The sequence below is a fragment of the Pan troglodytes genome, chromosome 22 (assembly GCF_028858775.2).
Source record: "Pan troglodytes isolate AG18354 chromosome 22, NHGRI_mPanTro3-v2.0_pri, whole genome shotgun sequence".
Classification (NCBI taxonomy): Eukaryota; Metazoa; Chordata; class Mammalia; order Primates; family Hominidae; genus Pan; species Pan troglodytes.
In genome coordinates this window covers 21,436,227-21,458,044 of record NC_072420.2, presented here as the reverse complement: position 1 = coordinate 21,458,044, position 21,818 = coordinate 21,436,227, and the positions used below count along the sequence as shown (strand labels likewise).

General features: G+C 38.7%; 1 pseudogene; it reads left to right on the top strand.

The window, feature by feature from the left end:
• Positions 1-974: 974 nt before the first annotated feature.
• Positions 975-2,017, top strand: LOC470052 (keratin, type I cytoskeletal 18-like; annotated as a pseudogene).
• The last annotated feature ends 19,801 nt before the right edge of the window (positions 2,018-21,818 follow it).

Sequence of the window (21,818 nt, the reverse complement as noted above, 5' to 3'; positions counted from 1 at the left end):
TAAATTTGGACAAATCACAAAAGCTCTGAGCTTGAGTCTAAATGTATGAAAATGGTTATATTAATTGGCCCATTTGCCTCATTAGACTGTGACTCAAATAGGAGATCATTATGTCAGAAGTACCATAAAATTGGTAAAGGATTAAAAACAATGCAATATAATATATCTTCTATTATTATTAATAATTGACATTCCATGCACCTTTTCTTTTTGTCAATAGACTCTATTAAGCTACCATTTGCTATGCTTTTTGGTTTTTTTTTTTTTTTTACTTACGTTAATCTAGATGCTTATATTCTGTGTTTTAAAAATAAAGATAAAACTTCTGAGAGTTAATAGGAATTATTTTATGAACCTTTTCCCTTTAAACCATGTCATTTATGTCTTTCCAATGGAGTATCTATTGCACTTTGTTTTAAATCTCATTTTTACAGGATTTTTACCTGTCAAGAACTGTTCAATATAAGGCTTTGAACAAACTATTTTCTAAAAGGTGATATGGATTTGCATTGTCTCATAAATACATATGGGGTTCAAGTATTTAAAAAAGATTTATTTTGTTTGAGAACATAGGGTTATAGAAAACATATGAGGGTATGATTTGCTGCTGTTATGAAACCTGTGGCTCAGAGGAGAAAATATTTACATTTTTCTAATTCATACATTCATGTCTAAAATTAGCATATTAATTTAGGTTTTTATTTAAATTCTTCCTACCTTTTAATTTCTATGATTAATTTCTTAGAATGCTGCTCAAAAAAGCCTGAGTCCTCTCCTCTCGCTCTCCTCCCAGACAGCATGAGCTTCACCACTCGCTCCACCTTCTCCACCATCTGTGCAGGCACCTGGTCTCCGGTTCCCGGATCTTGGTGTCCTGCTCCACCAGCTTCCGGGTCGGTTTGGGGTCCAAGGTCCCGGCTGCCTGAATGGCCGGGGTTCTGGCAGGAATGGGAGGCATCCAGAATGCGGAGACGATGCAAAGCCTGAACAACTGGCTGGCCTCCTACCTGGACAGAGTGAGGAGCCTGGAGACGGAGAACTGGAAGCTGGAGAGCAAAATCCCGGAGCCCCTGGAGAAGAAGGGACCCCAGGTCAGAGACTGGGGCCATTACTTCAAGACCATCGAGGACCTGAGTGCTCATATCTTCGCAAATACTGTGGATAGTTCCTGCATCGTTCTGCAGATCGACAATGCCCGTATTGCTGCTAATGACTTTAGAGTCACGTATGAGTCAGAGCTGGCCATGCACCAGTCTGTGAAGAGCAACATCCATGGGCTCCACAAGATCGCTGATGACACCAATGTCACTCAACTGCAGCTGGAGACAGAGATGGAGGCTCTCAAGGAGGAGCTGCTCTTCATGAAGAAGAACCACGAAGAGGAAGTAAAAGGCCTACAAGCCCAGATTGCCAGCTCTGGGTTGACCGTGGAAGTAGATGCCCTCAAGTTACAGGACCTCACCAAGATCATGGTAGACATCCAGGCCCAATACGATGAGCTGGCTCGGAAAAACCGAGAGGAGCTGGACATGTACTAGTCTCGGCTGATTGAGGAGAGCACCACAGTGGTCACCACACAGTTCATCGAGGTTGGAGCTGCTGAGATGATACTCATGGAGATGAGACACACAGTTCAGTCCTTGGAGATCGACCTGGACTCGATGAGAAATCTGAAGGCCAGCTTGGAGAACAGCCTGAAGGAGGTGGAGGCCCGCTATGCCCTGCAAATGGAGCAGCTCAACGGGACCATGATGTACCTGGAGTCCGAGTTGCCACAGACCTGGGCAGAGGGGCAGCACCAGGCCCAGGAGTGGGAGGCGCTGCTGAACATAAGGTCAAGCTGGAGGCTGAGATCGCCACCTACCACCCCCTGCTGGAAGATGGTGAGGACTTCAATCTTGGTAATGCCCTGGACAGCAGCAACTCTATGCAAACCATCCAAAAGACTGCCACCTGCCAGACAGTGGATGGCAAAGTGGTGTCTGGGACCAATGACACCGAAGTTCTCAGACATTAAGCCAGCAGAAGCAGAGTACCTTTGGGGAGCAGGAGGCCAATAAAAAGTTCAGAGGTTAAAAAAAAATGACGCTCAAAGGTATTTGTTCCCATATTTCCAGTTACTTCCTTTCTTCCAGCTTTCCTGGATATCTTATTTTATTGTGTTATAAATAATTTTTTAGGTGTACTATGTTACTCTTTCAAAAAAATCCTTTGAAGTGTTTTTTTAAACTCAGTAAAATTTAATGAAAAAAGTTCCTTATACAAATAGTTTATTAAGGTTTATTACACTAGTTTGAGGAAAATAATTAATATTAAAATATTGACACTGAGAAATGTTTTATGAAATTCAACTCTTTCACTCACCTAGCATTTAAGACCCATTTTTGAAAACAAAATTAAGTATAATCAGAACTTATAAAAAAGTACACAAGTAAAGTGAGTTAATGACTATATCCCTGAAGCAATCGAATTTCTGTAAATGTTTCATAAATTGACAAAATATTTTAAGCAATCAGTTAAGTAAATCTGAATAAACAATTGTTATATACTTACTATTGGGTAAATAGGAATTTTTTTGGATGCTATGTGATATAGTTTGGTTGTGTCACCAATCAAATCTCATTTTTAATTGTAGCTCCCATAATCCCCACGTATCATGGGAGGTATCTGATGGGAGATAACTGAATCATGGGAGGAGATTTTCCCATCCTGTTGTCATGAGAGTGAATAAATCTCATGAGATCTAATGGTTTTACAAAGGGCAGTTCCCCTGCACACACTCTCTTGCCTGCTGCCATGCAAGATGTGCCTTTGGTCCTCCTTTGCTTTCTGCCATGACTGTGAGCCTCCCTAGCCATGTGGAACTTTGAGTTCATTAACCTCTTTTTCTTATAAATTACTCAGTCTTGGGTATTTCTTCATAGCATTATGAAAATGGGCTAACACAGTATTTGCGATTCAATGTTGAACAATGCACACACTCTGCCTTCAAGTAATTAATAATGCAATAAAAATATATGATCAAATTATTTATGGTGATTCTAATAGATGTTAGGTACTGTGTTAGGTCCTGAGGGTTTGATAGTAAATAAGATAACAGTTCTTTCCTTTTGGAATTTACAGTATAATGGGGAAGTAAATGAGTATGAAAATAATTAAATAACATCTGAAAAGTTTTACGGCATGAATGGTAAGAATGCAATGGGAATTCAATTGAAAGCCATTTAATTCAATTTTACAAGAAAGTGAGAATGGAATTCCATTCCAAACCTGAAAGACTGGGAGAGTTAAACTCAGGAAATAATATATAGATAAGCCTACATTAGAGTGAGCCACATTTGGAGAAGTAATGTATTTCACCAAAATTTATATGTTGAAGTCCTAAGACCTCAGACTGTGACTGTATTGGGAGACGATCTCTAAAGAGGTAATTTTTGAAACTGGACCACTTACTTGCTGGCTGATGGGCCATGAGGACCAGAGAATTGGAGGCACGTGGAGTAGTGATAGCCCCTCACTACAGCTGTACTACAATTGACTACTGAGGAATTCAGATGCGATACCGACTGAATGAAATGAACTGAATTGTGCAATAGCTCAGAACAGTTGTGAGCTGTGGTGGGAATTGGCAGTCATAAGGACTGTGGTATCAGATGGCTATTATTAAGTCCTACAAATACATATTGGAAAAAGATAAGGAGAAACTGACATTGTTAATCAAAGTTTAAGTGACTGTGAAAGTGAGAAGGCTGCCTTGAAAAAGATATTTATCTTTGGTACTTAAAGGGCAGAAACTTTAAAATAAGGCACAAAATTTAATTATAAGTGTAGAATATTTCCAGGACAGGTTGGGTTCTCAACCTAATAATTCCGCTCTTTCTGTAGAGTTGTTTTTTTTTTTTAATTCTGCAATTCAGATAAGAAGACCGATTGGGATGATACACAATTTCAGATTTGGAGTGGGGAACTTCTGAGTCAATGTCCTTGACAACAACAAAACCCCAGATCTCCAGAACTCCCTGGGCCTGAAGAAGTGCCTCATTCTTTTCATATAAGTCTGAATCTTACCCCTTATGTAGCATAATTACATACCTCCTCCTTGATAATAGAGCCCACCACTTTTTAGAGATCTATCCATTCTTCTTTTCTTGGTCATCAGATTATTAAACAGGGTTAAGTAAAATTAGTTCTGGTCTTGCTAATGGAAGAAAGGGGCCTAGTCAGCATATACTAGGAAAAGCCAGCAGAGTATCTAGGGACTGGATTCTGTCAGGGCTGTGTCAAAAGGGGAGCGGAAATATCTTGTTAGAAAATGATGATTGTAGAGTAGACATGTGACATAAGATCAGAAAACTCACCAGCTGATGATGTTTTACATAAGAACTCAGAAGACACTCTATTATTAGGGACAACAGCATTGCTGCAAAGCTCAATGATGGCTGTCCTCTCTAGGACATGACTGACAATAAGGGATTTCGTTATAGAATTAGTCTTCTTAAAAACAACAGGAAACAATAGGAATAATTGGATCTCAAAATAATAGAGACCAGCTGGCTATGTTTAAATACAGGAAAAAGCAGGAGTACAATTAAGCAATAAACAACGTTGAGACAGAAATTCTCAACTGCAGAGGGTTATGGAAATAATGATTAGAACATAATGTTCTGAGAGGATGGGAGACGGGTAGCCAATGAGAGTATTTCTCAATGTATAGGATAAACATGTACATACACTAAAGATGAATGATCAGGAGGTAAGTGCAGAAGATACAATAAAATTCATCATCACTTGCTCAGTTTCTGGAACTGAGCCAGTACTCAGACTTGGAAATTTTGATTGAAGTAGAGGCCCTCTTGAAAAAAAAAATGTTGTCACAATAATTCTCCCCAAAATGCACCTAATGCCAATTACACGGCAATCGTACAGTAGAAAAATTAGAGTACACAGACATTTCAAAAACTATTGAAGTTGTCACTGATGCATGGGCATCACCATGCATTGAATAATAAAACATGGAGCACTGTTTCTAAAGCTGACTCATGTTCATTGGATACATTAAACTACCCAGACAGAGAGAATTCAAAATTGGAGGGCACATGGATTAGTGATAGCCCCTCACTACAGTTGTACAATTGACTACTGAGGAATTCAGATGCGATACTGATGGAATGAAATGAACTGAATTGTGCAATAGCTCAGAACAGTTGTGAGCTGTGGTGGGAATTGGCAGTCATAAGGACTGTGGTATCAGATGGCTGTTATTAAGTCCTACAAATATATGTTGGAGAAAGATAAGGAGAAACTGACATTGTTAATCAAAGTTTAAGTGACTGTGAAAGTGAGAAGGCTGCCTTGAAAAAGATATTTATTTTTGGTACTTAAAGGGCAGAAACTTTAAAATAAGGCACAAAATTTAATTATAAGTGTAGAATATTTCCAGGACAGGTTGGGTTCTCAACCTAATAATTCCGCTCTTTCTGTAGAGTTTTTGTTTTTGTTTTTTTTAATTCTGCAATTCAGATAAGAACACCAATTGGGATGATACACAATTTTCAGAGTTGGAGTGGGCACTAATACACTTTGGCTGTGTCCCCACCCAAATCTCATCTTGAATTGTAGTTCTCATAATCCCCACATGTCATGGGAGAGGCCTTGTGGGAGGTAACTGAATCATGGGAGTGGTTTTCCTCCATGCTGTTCTCATGATAGTGAGTGTGTTCTCATGAGATCTGATGGTTTTATCAGGTGCTCTCCCTTAGCTCAGCACTCATTCTTTCCCTTCCTGCCACCATGAGAAGTAGGATGTGTTTGCTTCCCCTTTTACCATGATGGTAAGTTTTCTGATGTCTCCCCAGCCCTGCAGGGAGTCAATTAAACCTCTTTCCTTTACAGATTACCCAGTCTTTGGAAGTTGTTTATAGCAGTATGAAAATGGACTAATACAGGTACTAAGCAACCATGTAAACAGAATGGAATAGTTGACAGGCATCAGCAAACCTCTGTCATTGCATATTGGCTAAATAATTCATAACAGAGTAGCCATAGTAGCAGAAATCATAGCTATTTACTGCCCAAGCCTAACGTTCAAATATCTAATAGAATAAATCAATGTTGAACCCCCAAAACCTGTTGGCACATTTATTAGGTATTACTACTTTTAATCTGAAAGGTCAGTGATTCTTCTTGATTGAGATCAGTATCTATTCCAGCTAAGGGTTTGTCTTTCCTGCCCACAGGGCTTTAGCCATATAAAATTTATAGATTTGCAGATGTGTAATTTCACATTTGATTTTTTAAAACTGTCTTTTTTGACAAGGAACTCGTGACCATGGAATCTGCCGGTCACATTGCAAGTCATAACACCCAGAAACTGCTATCCCAATAGAGCAAAGAAATATGTTTTAAAGCTGCAGGTGATGCACCCTTTTGGAAGTGATACTTTTAAATGATGGGGTTCCATGGTTCCATGTTCCATAGTGCAGCATTCATTTCAAAGTAATTATCACTTTATGGTGTTGTGTCCCCAGTAGGTAGAATACACAGGTGCAGATATCAAAGAATGAAAATAGAAGTGTTTCACCCATTGTCACTTCCAACATGGGAAATTCATGTTTCCTTTCTCCAAGTCTTTAGGTTCCACGGGTCAAAAGTTTCTAGTTTCCTGAGAAGAAATGCTTTCACCAGGAAGCATAGTAAGAGTACCACTGAACTTTAATTTGTGGTTGCCACCTAGTGATTATATCTCTCCATATCAAGGAAGAGTGTCACCATTAGCAAGGGAGGAACTAGGGGTGATATTATACAGGGGAGGCCGGGAAGAATTAATTTCATATTCAGGTGAAACATTGGGTTATCTCTTGCTACTCTCCTGTCCAACTTGTATTTCAAATGGACAAGTGCAGTAGTGACATCCTGAGAAATGCATGCAGAAGATGGATAAGCCCAGACACCTCTGGAATGCATGTATGACTCACTCTACCTTCTAATGCACTTAGGCTAACAGAGATGTGAAGAGAGGGTGTGGGTTATCTAAACTAGGCAGACACGATAAGAGTTGCCTGCAGAATTGCTACACCACTGTAAAACTTTCCTCTGTCCAATTAACCTTCCTCTTCTAAGTTTCTCCATGAAAGAGAATAAGAATCTTAGAGAATCTGAACCAAGCTGGGGTTGATTCATGTTTTGGATATTGTGTACTGCAATAGATACTTCTTGAGCCTCCAACATCACTCTTTGGAAATGAGGCATTCATTCATCCAGCTACCAGGAATGATGCCAACTAGCTCACTAAGGCCAGCTGTTGGCTCATCTGAGGCTTTCCTAAAGATCTGTCTTTCTGAAAGGATATACATTTTTCAAGGTTCCTAACCATCCTTCAATGGTCAGGCAAAATGGTGAATGCCTTGGTATAAAGACACAACTGTTTTGCCTCAATTTGGAACAACTCAGAAGGTTTCAGCTTTAGAGCTTACTGTGGTATTAACTAAAGCCTATTTTGCAACTGCATTGAAATTCAGCTCCTCTTTCTTCTAAGCCCACTCTCCCTACTCTCCTACCAGCAGCATTCCCCTGAAATTTTCTAGCTACAAATTTCCATCTGTAAGTCAATTTCCAGGAAGCCCTGCCAAATACAGGAACCACGAACAAAACCAAATTAGAAGAAACATGTAAAGAACTTAGTTGATATTTATGGTGCTTTGGGATCTGCAGGAGCCTCGTGGATACATCGACTTGGAGCTCATTAAGGTGGGCTGAGCTGGAGATGTATTTTGAAGACAGCCTCATAGAGATGGTAACAGAAATAATGGGAATAATGGAGATCACCTAGTACAAGTGTTCAAGTGAGAGGAGATGAAAGCCTAGGACAGAATTCTGAAGAAACAGCAAATTCTATGGGTGATGAATGGTTAAGTTCCAGTAGGCAAAAGTGGACATCCAGGATGGAAAAAAAATCATTTAAGAAGAAGGGTCCTCAATAAATACAACTAATGCTGACAAGTCAGGATAGATAAGGTATGAAAAGTTACCCTTTACAGAAAAGTTAGCACTGTTCTGTTGGACAAGAGCAAAATACAGTGGTGGAGGCAGGAAATCAGATTGCAGTAGCGTAAACAATATGTGGTAAAGGCCTGGAATCACTGATTTAAGTCTTTTAAGAGATTTAACTGTGAAAGGGAAAGATGACTGAAATGAGGTGTGGGACTTAATGAGGTTTTACATTTTTTATTTATTTAGTAGAGACGGGGTTTCTCCATGTTGGTCAGTTTGGTCTCGAACTCCCAAACTTAGGTGATCCACCTGCCTCAGTCTCCCAAACTGCTGGGATTATAGTCATGAGCCACCACGCCCAGACTAAAATCTTCCGATGTTCACAAAACACAGGGGGAAAGAAGTTTAGCTGAGTTGACACTATTGTTTGATTACTTTGGGCTACATTTAAGTTATAAAGTCCTGGGGATAAGCTAGGGGTTGATTTAGTTCTACTTCTTAGACAAGGTATTATACTTACATAGCTGTTAATGATTTCTACATGGCTTTCTAATTGTTGAATTTCTATTGGCTCCCTGTTGAAATCACGAGGTAACTAGTCAAAAACACCTATCCAATAGGGAAGGGCAGGGATAAAGTAATCAGACAGTGTGGCAGAGTCTTACCTTAGTATAATGCATTCTATGATGCAGAAGTCAAGTGTTCAATCAACACCAGATCACTGACTGCAGTGAAAAACATCAAGGAATTGTTTTGAAGGTGAAGATTGTATAATGGGTTAAAATAAAATGTCAATTTTTTTTTGTTGTGGAGAGGGAGTCGCTCTGTCACCCAGGCTGGAGTACAGTGGTGCAATCTCGGCTCACTGCAACCTCTGCCTCCTTGGTTCAAGGGATTCTCTTGACCCAGCCTCCCGAGTAGCTAGGATTACAGGCATGTGCCACCACACTCTGCTAACTTTTGTATTTTTAGTAGGGATGGGGTTTCACCATTTTGGTCAGGCTGGTCTTGAACTCCTTCCTGACCTCACGCAATCCATCCGCCTCAGCCTCCCAAAGTGCTGGGATTATAGGCATGAGCCACTGCACCCAGCCCCATTTGTTTTGAATGTTACTTTTTGAAGACACACACTCTACGTGTTTGAATAATTTGTTTTGAAAATATTATCAAGAACATAAACTTCACTTGATATCAAAGTTAAATTCAGCTTAACAGTGTGAAATAAATGTGAGGATGAGGAAATGAATAATTGCTTTGTATAAAGTCAATAGTCTCTGTGTTGATTGAATTGATATAAAGGCAAGTTGTGACTGGAAATCAAATGTATAGAGAAAATAAAGCAGCGGAGGATTTCTATGTGTACTAGATCTTGTTATCACCACCTCAAGAGAAAGCTGCATTTTTTTGTTCTTTGTGTTTCTGTCCTCCGCAGCTGTTGACAATTGATAAAGCAGTGTAAATCCTACTCAATGACAACCATTCAATAACCCGGTTAACTACCTTTGATTTGTGGCTTCTGTTAAATAGAGAAGCTAGACAAATCACATGGTACTCAATGGACTTGAAAAGCTAAGAAATTAAGTCACCTGATGACAGCGTTAAAGCTGGAAAGGCATGTGCTTTATGGCATGATCACACACTGGACCTTGAGCAAGGCAGAGAAATCAAAGGCAGATGCTCCAGATGGAGACACGCTTGCAGGGAGAGACTGGAGTGAGGGAAAGAGAAAGAAGAAAGAAACAGAAAGGGAAGGAGGTAGGGGGAGAGAAAGAGAGAGAGAAGGAGGGGTAGAAGAATATTCCTCCCCTAAGAAAATTCCTCTCCTCCATGTTAAATCATGACCTCCTGGAACATGACATATGTAATGCACCATGTTTTAAAATAATTAAATATATCATGTCAAAGGCTATTACACACCACAAAGCAAAGAGAGAGAGAGAGAGAGAGAGAAGCTGGGGAAGGGACAAAGGATGGGGGATTAGAAATGGAGAAAGCAAGAGAGAAACAGACAGAAGACTATTGGGTTTGCAGATCTTCCATGACTCCTTCCAATTCAAGACCTCTCGTTTATGTTTTCCTAATGATCAGGCGTCTGTGTCTTTCCGTGCACCTTAAAATTTTTTTTAATAATCTTATTGCTTTCAATTTAAAGTTTATTCTAAATATGAAAGACAAAGTAATTTTGTGGAAAATGATGAAGGATATGAGTTTAAAGGGTATACAAAAAACAAAAAGAATAAAGATAAACAGGAAAGGAAAACAAGAGGCCGGAGCAAATTGAAGGTAGTAAGTGAGAAAATTTTTGTAAATAAAAATTTAAAAGGCAATGTGAGACTTTGTTGACTTGTTGATTTGAATTATGATCCCTACTACTGGGTTTGTTCTTTTGTCCTCCTTGAATTTCATATGTTCACTGATGTGTACAATGACTGTTTCCCAATGTTGATTCATGATTTGCAAAGTCCAGTGTCTATATTTTTACAGTGATATAGGTCTATCTATTTTCAGTTTTAAATATCTAAATATTAGTATTTTGGGACTCTTTTAGACTTAGAACAAATTGTATGAATTATAGTGCAACATTTGTTTCTAAAACACAAAGGAAATATTCTTATCATGTTTAAGCACTTATTTTGGGGGGAGGTAGTTGCAATAATTTACAGTTTTGATCTTGTCCATTTTTTTTTCTCTATTTACAACATTGCAAGTATAGTGAGATATAGTAATAAAGGATTGAATTCTTAAGGCTGTTTGGGGAATATATCCAGAATGTTAGCATCTTCTACTACATCTACTAGATGTATTCACATTTGGCACATTACATGCTCATGAAAATGATGAACCCAAAGAGAAAATTAGACATAAAACTGTCCTCCACACAATGAAGAAAGAAAAGTCAGGAAGAATATGTATATAGCTTATTTTTGTTACACTGGGTAATTGTGTGGACATCTTCAATTCTCTAGCGTCTGCTTTTGTTTCTGAAGAATATTCCTCTCCTCCATGTTAAATCATGACCTCCTGGGACATGACATACGTGATGCACCATGTTTTAAAATAATTAAATATAACATGTCAAGGGTTATTATACACCACAAAGCAAATAAAACAAAGGAGGTAGGAAAAAGAAGGAGCCACAAAGCTCCAGACAATTTATTTCATAGTGTTTGGAATATTAGTGACTGATACATCACATTTCAACTTGAAAGTAGAGAAGATTAATAATGTTGTTATTCTTGGCTCTGCTTCTATAAAAGGGTTACCTTGGAATGCACAATAACAATCAAAGTGAGAAAGAAAAACAGTATAAAAGAAACTGTCGAGCAATCTCACTATCAACATAGTTTTTCATAAGGCTTATAAAATCACAACCTAAGAATTGAACTGATGTAATCATAGTTTGTAACTGAGATTTATAATCAATATACCAACATATGTTTGTGTTTAAAATATTGTACATATACACACCCACTTAATAAAAGTTCTTGAACAGTAAATGTATGCTTGGATATATAAATGGAAAGAACAACTTTATCTTCTCAGGATAATGAAAGAAAGAGCTATGTAAACAGAACCAAAATTCATCAGTGATATCATCAACCTATCTGAGAATGCACCTGTGTGTGTGCGTGTCTGTGTGTATGATGTGTGTGTCTCCTCCAAATTTGATAGAAAGTCTGTACTCTTCAGCACAGTCATCTCCCCAATCAATGCTAGATGCATATTAGAATTCCACTGTTTCTCTTTTTTCTCCACTGAACATTCATTTGTTCCTGATTGAAACATTCCTCATTTTAGACATTAATTTTACAACAGACTTAAGCCTGTCAATACAGGTAGTCTTTTTCTAAAGCAAGATCCTGACCTCTTTTTTGAAAAAACAATGCTTAGTCACCCATTCATCTGTTATTGCTTGGAAGTATTCTACTTTATGCAAGGCTAGGTCAACCACTGCAAGTTGATATTACCATAATTCTATTCTTAAGTTCTGGGAGGATTTTGCTTTGCTGCTTAGAGTGATGAATGCTTCAATAGAGGTAGGAAAATTGACCTTGCAGCACAGAAAAGGAATAAGTTCTGAATGTCATTATTTCTGATGGATCATATTAATATAAGACTTTTTTTGTATGGGGAGCTTTGAAAATGCATTGTATCTGACCTGAGTCGGAATATTTAGTAGGAGAAGGTAGGAGACAACATTTCAAGAAGTAATAAGTAATAGCATTGAGCAATGAAGTTTGTTAGTACTAGAAAAAGACAAAAATGAATTGGAATACACATTACTACCTACTTTAATGTCAGAGCGTACTCTCACCTCTCTGGCTGCTTCCTTATTCAGGACAAAGAGATCTGTTAATTTTTCATTAAATTCAATTATGTATTTATCACTATGTTAAAAGCAATAATTAAACTTTAAATAAAGAACAGTACCTACTGTAAAACAGCTACTTTTCAAAGGGGGAAAAAAAATTAAAAATAATTATGATAAAGATAATAATGGAGGTAGCTTCCAGGATCAAAGAAAATAATCAATGGCTAAGTCAGCAAAGTTGAGTAAGATAGGCTGGGTAGGGGAGGCAGGGAACAAAGAAGGCTTCATGGTGGAGAAAACAAATGGCCTGATTTGTTTTGGAAAATCAGAAAGAGACTGAAAAGATGAAGTAAGAAAGTCATTTTAATCTGAGGAAATGGCAAAGTTATGGAGATTGTAGATAATTCTAGAACATTGAGTATAAGCCTGGGAGCAGTGAAAATTTATGGATGAGATAATGTCAAGAGATCCTCCCAGGAAGGCTGTGTGTTCCATGCTAAGCTGCACATTGATCTAGACGCATGAGATCAGCTTTTGAAGGATTTGAAAAGAGAAGGTACACCATCAGCAGTGCATATGAGAGAGATGACCCTGCAGATTAGTGGGTGATGGGCTTGAGGATGCATTCTAAAAGGAGGGACATTGGGTCCCAGTAGTTGATTGACAGATGATGAGATGCCTTTAAAGCAGTATCATTAGCATTAGAGATTAGTGTACTGATTTTTTTTTTTAATGAGGCAAGGTATGTCTGTCTTTGCGATTAAGTTGTATGGGAGACAAGGGAGAAGAAATACATTTGAATTTCAGCTTTGTAGCCGTGGTAAGTTGATGGACAGTAGTATCAGTAAATTAGATAAAATATAAAGAGGAGAATGATGGTATGACCATCAGACTGAACAAGTTTGTTTATTTTTGTTGCATTTTAGAAAATCAACTAAAATGGCAAGAGACATACAGGTCCATGAGAAAAAAAATAGAAAAGAAAACACCTTGAAGAAACAATGTCCCTATGTATTTTAAAAGAAAGGGAGGAAATGGACTGTAGCAGAGCAGAGAAAGCAGGAACCTAAGGATGAAGAGGGGTAATGATAGAGATAAAACTAGTCGCATTCACTTGACTCCTTGAGGTGTTTTGAGTTTGGAGGGACTGTGGAGGTCAGGTGAAAAATTTGGGGCTGAAGTTAGAAGAACTGGATGAATGGCTGAATCATTTCTTCTCCCAGGCTTCTAAGAGGACCAGAATTTTAGTCTCTGGGAATATTGAACCACAATGATCCTGACTCAAGGGTATATGGCACAGAAGCAGACAAAGATGAGGCAATGGACAGAAAATAGGGGCATATGTAAATATCTTTACATTGGCTCTTGTGGGCTCCCAGGCACTTCCAGAATGTTCCTGGGGTCTGCTCCCAGAATTCTCTCTGACATGCATATAAACTCTGTCTCACCTCTGGGTTTGGAAAATATTTTCAGAAAAAAAATAAAAACAGTCAGCAACAGATGAAATATCATGAAATATCTACCCAGTAGAAAAGCCTATTTACTTTTAAATAACCTTAGAGGATTTAGCCTTAGAGGATTCAGCTAGAATCCTCCCCACCCAACCACTTTTCACCTTATAGTCACGTGCCCTACCCCCACTTTGCACTCTATATTAGTATCCTGGGGATGCTATAAAAAATTACTACAAATTTTGTGGGTTAAAACAACAGAAGTGTACCCTTTCACAATTCTGGAGGCCAAAGTCTGTAATGAATGTGTTGACAGGACCACACTGTTTCTGAAGGCTTTAGAGGAAAAGGCTTTCTTGCTTCTTTCATCTCCTAATGGCTCCAGGCTTGTGGCAGGATCACTCTAATCTGCCTTCATCTTCACTTGGCTTTTTTCCATTTGTGTCTGTCTTCTCTTCTCTTATAAAGATACTTGTTGGATTTAAGATGATCTAAATCTAGGACGATGTCTGTTATTAGCCACACCAATTGATATGTTAATTAGGTTCACCACTTTCTAGGTGTGCTAACTCTGGCCTAACTAAGTTGTAGGATTTCCCAGTGACTCAAAGCCAATTATATATGCTCAAATTCATTGTTTGCTGCAAGACCTTCACACACTACCAGCTGAACAACTAGTATTCAGTACACAGGCAGTAATAAGACTAGGGTGGCAAAACACAGCATGGTTTGGGAGGTCAACATGCTAATAGAAGAGTTGAAAGGGTCTGGAAGTCCTTCAGACATCAGTCAGCTGGGCGATCGCTGCCTCTCTCAGCCAGAGCTTCTAGCAGCAGCTGCCAAAATTGAAAGAAGTCCTCAGTGTTCTCTCAGGCAGAGCCTCCCAAGGCCTCTTGAACAAGGTCAGGACCTGGCTGCTTTCATGATTCTCCCAGGTGGGTCTGTTTTTATTTTATCTCTGTGATGTTTCACTTTTATCTGTTCAGGTCTCAGGTGGAACAGGGCAGCAGCAGGTGTATCTGATCACTTCAGTATAGTACATATGTTTATTGCTTTGAGGTTGCTGGTGACTGACACTGGAGTAATAGATTCTTTTTAAGAAGATTAAGAGATCTCGTGACTCAACAATTCATACCATGAATCATGAGGTAGGTCAAGAGGACTCCAAAGTGGTTTTAGCACTGAAGAAACAACAACTAGTAGCTTTTTCTACTTCCAACATCATTAAGCACAACTTACATAGCCAAGTTGCAGGTGGAAGGGAGAAATTTTGCACACAAAACAATAAACCTGAACTTCTTAACAAAGACATTTCTCCTCAATTTCCTTATTTGCTTTGACAATATCTGAATTTATAGCATGATCTTTGCGAATAAAATATTACCACTGTCTACCATGAATATACCATAAATTTCATAACCTTAGTCATATTTTTCCAGATATTTTTTCTTTAAATTTTGTTGTATTCTTTTTTTTTGGTGAACCAGACTTTCTTGTTTGATTGCCTTTCATTCTCTAAAAGTGTTAACAAAAGGCCATGAAATCTGCAGAGACAAAAAGAGAGAGAGAGACAGGGCACGGACCTTATTTTCTGAAAGCAATCTATAGGTTGGGGAGATGTAGCCTTCAGGACAAAGTTAAAAGCTCTTCAAGGGGACGTTGGAGAGTTAGAGATTATAAAGACAAAAACTGCAAGGCTGAGGAGTGGGATCAGAGCCTTGACTGGACAACCCTTAAGCCTGAAACCACAAGTCTCTCTTTATTGGCTGACTCTAGGTGGTCAGTTCTTTGTCAGTTGGGAGATGCCCCACTGTAGCCTATTTTGGTTTAACTTGATGGCAGAAACGAATGGAAGTCTTGTGATAATTTTGCAACATTTTGTGAGCACACATAGACTGTAACTGCCCACCCCCCAACCGTCCCCACCCCATCCGGCTAGGGCCTCCTGGTTTTGCTTTAACTTGAGCATCTCAGTTATCCACAAAGAATTCATTTTGTCTATAGGTTGGGGCATCATTTGACAAAACTACTTCCTTTTTAAAAGTAACTCCTGTTCTAAATGCTTCTGCTCTCTTTTCTTGGCAGCATCATGGAGAATATGTAAGAGCCAGGCTAAAGATCAGGTGTGGAGGAAATGAAGGAAGGAGATATCTGAAGCAGTAGAGAGGTTGTGTCCTGAGAGAGGAATACCACACTTTATAATTTCTGAGGCGGAATCATTTACATGAGAAAATCTACTTTGCGAATCAAATGGAACAGAAATCTAGGCCACTAAAATTAAGAAAAGTCATTCCCTTTAAGGAGTTTTCCGAGACATTAAACTCTCCCAAGATTATTGTAGAAGTTGGAATGCGCCCGTAGTAGGGAGCTACTTAAAATCTGTGAGTGGAAGGGACATTTCTAGAAAATATGGATGTAAAAGATTAGAAAAGTACTGAGTACAATCATATGGACCCAAAAGAAGGTTTTCATGTAATTGAAATAAATTCATTATGGAATACAAGGTAGGAAGCCAGGAGAGGGCCCATCTTCTCTTGTATCACCTTCCCCACAACTTTCTATCACAGAGTTTGAGATGCCCTAGATGTATAAATATGAGGATCCCACACTGGACTATAGGCAGTGTGGTGGTTTTAAAATATGCCCCCAAAACTCTGATGCTTCTCCCTTCAAGAGGTAGAACCTAAGTCCCTCCCCTAGAAAGTGGGCTGGACTTAGTAACTCACTACTAATGAGTAGGACAAAGTAGAATTGATGGCGTGTGTGACTTTAGAGACTTCATTATTATTAGCATTGCATTACTGCAAATTCCACCACAATCCATTGTATTGTTCTTTCTGCCATGCTCTTTCTGCTATGTTGAGAGGCCATTTGATACTGTTTGGCTATGTCCCCACACAAATCTCATCTTGAATTGTAGTTCCCATAATTCCCACATGTTTTCAGAGGGACCCAGTGGGAGATAATTGAATCATTGGGGCGGCTTCCTCCACACTGTTCATGTGGTAGTGAATAAGTCTAATGAGATCCAATCTTTTTACAAGGGGTTTTCTCTTTTACTCGGCTGTCATTCTCTCTCTTGCCTGCTATGATGTAAGATGTCACTTTCGCCTTCTGCTGAGACTGTGAGGCCTCCCCAGCTATGTAGAACTGTGATTCCATTAAACTTCTTTTTCTTTACAAATTACCCAGCTTCTGGTATGTCTTTATTAGCAGTGTGAAAATGAACTAATACATCATTCAAGCAGCCTGTGGACAGATCTGGGTGGCAAGGGACTGAGCTCTATGCCAATGGCCATGTGAGTGAGACTCTTTGGTGCCAGCCCTAGTCATGCCTTCTGAGGACAGCAGCCCCAGCTGACATCCTAATTGCAACCAAATGAAAGACATTGAGTTGCCTAGCTAAGCCAGCTTCAAATTTCTGACCACAGAAATTGGATGATAATAAATGTTTGTTCTCATAAACCACTACATTTGAGATCATTTGCAGCAATATGTAACTAACACAGGCAGAGACAGGTCACACTTAAGGGAATAAACAATAAATAATAAATCTGTGAAAAATTAAGAATATTGTAGACTTTATTAATAATTAATTCAAGAAAACACAATATAAAAGTTCAGAAGGTGAGGAATATCTGGAAAGTCTAGAAGTGCATGATTTCACAAGGAGACAATTATATGTTATTAAGGAACACAAACAGGTGTAGAGAACATATATTTTCTTTAAAGAAATAGGGTGTGAACATTTTGAGAAATGTTTATGCACAATAGAAAATAATATTCTATGTTTACAGATGGTAAATGCATTTGCGGATCTCCAAAATTTTTCATGGATTCCTAAAAAAGTGGATCATATCACCTTCAGGAAATAAAGATTTGGCCAGTCATAAAAATCTTTACTGTGTTAACCAAAACGTATCTGAGACAAGTCTCAATCAGTTTGGAAGTTTATTTTGCCAAGGTTAAGGACATGCCCATGAGACAGCCTCAGGAGGTCCTGAGAACATTTGCACAAGGCGGCTTGGTCACAATTTTATTTTGTACATTTTAGGGAGGCAGAAGTTACAGGCAGACATCAATGAATACATGTAAGGTGTACATTGGTTCAGGGTGGAAAGGCAGGACATCCCTAAGAAGGGCTTTCAGGGAGGTAAGGAGGTTTCTAGGTGTTACAGAGATTCAAAGATTGCTGACTGGCAATTTGCTGAAAGAGTTAAGTTTTGCCTAAAGAGTTCAAGTCAACAGAAAGAAATACTTGGGGTTAAGGTAAGGTTAGGCTGTGAAGACCAAGATTCTTCCCATGCAGATGAAGCCTCCAGGAAGCTTGCTTCAGAGACAGTAGATGGTTTAGGTCTTCTTATCAGACCTTAAAAGGTGATAGACTCTCCTGAAAAGACCTAGTAAGTGAAGGAGATTCTCTACAAAATGTAAATTTCCCCCCACAATAGACAGCTTTGCAGGGTCATTTTAAGATATGTCAAAGAAATATGTTTTGAGGTAACGTACGTTGTTTAATTTCAGGGTCTGTTATCTATCATGTGATGCTATACTAGAGAGTCAGGTTAGAATTTGGTACCTTATTGCTACAGAGTATGTTTTGTGAGTGTTAAGATCTCTGTTTTAATGTTCAGGCTAGTTGTGCCTGAATTCCAAAGAGAAGAGAGTATAATGAGGCTTCCTCAAGCCCCCTTCCCATCATGGTTTGAACTAGTTTTTCAGGTTAACTTTGGAAGGCCCTTGGCTAAGAGGAGGGGTTCATTCAGTAAGTTGGGGTGCTTATAATTTTATTTTTGGTTTATATTCTCCATCCTCACAAGTGTTTATATACTCTGCTGACCAACCTTCAAAAATATGTGGGACAGTTACACACACACACATACACATACATACATACATATTTGGATACATCAGCTAAGCTCCTTGGCATCCATGAAATGGTGCAAAAGAAAGAAAAACATAGTGAGATTCCAACTTTAAAGCAATTTTAAAAACTATACAAGTGTAGTGTCATGCACCAGCTACTTGGGAGGCTGAGGTGGAAGGATCACTTGACCCCAGGAGTTTAAGGCTGCAGAGAGCTATGATAGCACCATTGTACTCCAGCCTGGGCAACAGATCAAGACTCCAACTCATAAAAACAAAACAAAACAAAAACCTTCAACACCTTCCAAACTGTCCACTTGAATTGAGTGAAGCAAAACTCTATTCTTTGGGGGACCTTCTTTTGGAAGGCTCAGTCCTTCTGCAAAGGGAAAGAAAGCACTTGGAGTTAAACTCACATCGCTGACAGAAGAGAAAAAACCAAAGAGGTACGGAGAAAGAAGATGACAGTGATGAGGACTGTGGTTGGATATGACTGGTCTCAAATACCTTAACACTTACACTGTCATTTGGGTACTTTATAAATCAAAACAATATTTTCAGATTTGACATGTTGGTACTAAAAATAATTTTAATATAAAATATCATGGTAAAATATTTGAGTCGGGAATAAAAGCCCTACACAATTTTGGAATCTAACCTCCTCCCCTGCCAGTCTACCCACTGCATACATAGCAGGCCAGTGCTATGGTGTGAGAAAAAAAATAGCTGAGACCAGTGTGAGCTATGTGAGGTACGCCAGAGACAAGAGTATGAAGATAGGACTTCAGTCACACCCACTCCACCCCCATCCAACTCCTATGCCCAGGGACAATAGTTTTTCAAGGATTTTTTTCCCTGACTAGTTGCCTCACCCATTATCTTCATGTTCCTGGAATTTGCGATACAAAGAACAATGTAGAATCAATTAACAGCTTATATTATTTTGATGTAAATTCTTGGTAAGCAACCTAGAAATTGCCTCTCTTTTTTTCCCCCTTAAAAACTCACTTGTAACTGCTGCTAATTGGAGTGCATATTCATAGCAACTTGAATCTATGCTCCTGGGTAGCCATCCTCAAGCTTTGGGGTTGAAAAAACTCTATGCTGAATTGTATTTTCTGAATCTTGTTATTTAAGGCTGAGAGGTGTTGCACCACTACAAGTCATCTCCTGCTAACTCTGAAGGTCTATAGGAAAAGATCATGTGGTTAAGAGACAAAAGAAAAAAGTAAGGAAAATAAAATTCAATCCTTTGTCCTAGGTAGGCTAACCAACAAATTTCATTGACTTTCCTGTATGCACTCACCTCCTAATCTTCTGAAAGGGTCATGTTGCCCACACGTTCTTAACCCCACACTAGGGCCCCTACTGGAGTCCCCACTGCCCTCACGCAAAATGACCTACGCTTTCATTCCACCACCAAGGATTTCATGATACTGGGCTATTTTTTATGTTGGGAGCATTACATTTGAGAAATGTATCTGAAAACTCATGAACATTTGTTATTATTGTTTTTGTTTTGTTTTCTTATATAATATAGAACTTGTACACATAAATAAGAAGCCTGAGATATATTATTTTGAAAGAAAGATGAAGACTGAATAAACATATAGTATCTTTACGAAGAAAAAATATATACCAAAATTGCTAATAAACATGAAAATAAAATTAGAGAGAATACTGGAAACAGCTAAAGAAATATCTTCCAAGTTCACCAGATATTACAAGGAATTTGAAAGTAAACAAAGTAAGCCAGAAATTGTGAGAGAAAGAAAACTGTAAATTACAGATTCAGACTTCTTTGAACTGAAAGATATTTGTTGTCGCTCCAACATACCTGCTAGTGAGCTGAAGTTCTTTTGCAACCAATTATGCCTTTTGCTTGCAGTAAAGTCACAGTTCTTCACAGGTGTTAAATGTTGAAAAGCACAGAGTTCTGTTGACAATGTGAATATAGTAAACCAATTATGAACAGACAAAGATATCCTGAGGCGAAAAAAGTGGGTCAGAAAGAGCAACGATTTTATTTTTTCTGTTGTAAAATGTTGGGATAGCAGTTGGATGCAAGGGAAAATAAATTCTGCATGCTTAAAAGCTTTACAAAAATTCTCAGCTACAACTAACACAATATGGTGTGACTTAATCTTCCTTATAAAAGTATTTGTGTTTACGTATAAGTTGACATAATTATACATCTGTGTGGGTGAGTGTATTCATGCACACAATTATTTTTCCTTACATAAAGTAGAAAAAAATAAATAGGCTGGGTGCGGTGGCTCAAGCCTGTAATCCCAGCACTTTGGGAGGCTGAGGTGGGCAGAGCACGAGGTCAGGAGATCGAGAGCAACCTGGCCAACATGGTGAAACCCCATCTCTACTAAAAGTACAAAAATTAGCTGAGTGTGGAGGCACATGCCTGTAATTCCAGCTACTCGGGAGGCTGAGGCAGGAGAATCACTTGAATCAGGGAGTTGGAGGTTGCAATGAGCCGAGATGCCGTCATTGCATTCCAGCCTGGCGACAGAGGAAGACTCCGTCTCAATATATATTAATAATACTTGAAACTGACCAAACCACAGTAATAGGCTTTTGAGGAAAAAAAAAAAAGTGTTTACAAAAAGAGTAAAAAATTAGTTTCAGTAATTCAATTACAAGATCAGAAGATATTAGTAAACCGACTCGATTTTATCATAGCTCATGTCTCCTACTACACCTGTATGGAAATGTTCCAAAATGTAAATAACTCTGAGGAAACAGAAGTGAGCAGCTTCCTGAGGAATGTGAATGAGTTCCCACAGAGACACACAAATAGAGGCTAAAGGGGGTAAATAACTATAATGATAATTGTAAGTCTTTAATACCTGTCCTATTGAGCCTTCAAATGGTGTAAAAGTACCCCTGATACATGCCAGTGACAAGTAAGGGGTAACTTGTCCATAGCTGAGCTTCTGAAGGAGAGAATCCTAGAGAGGGTCCTGGTCACTTTCAAATCCAGTGCTTAATTCATTCTGTCTCAAAGCTTAGCCCCGTGTCTCAGTTCATTCATCACCAATGGTGTGGCAAAGATCTTACTACATAATACAACTGCAACTGCAATTCTTGTATCCCTGCCCCCAAACATATCAGGGGAAAGAGTTTCCCCTCCAAACCTCAGCCCCTACACTGAGCTGGCTATAGAGGGCTGCCGCGATTCAAGCATC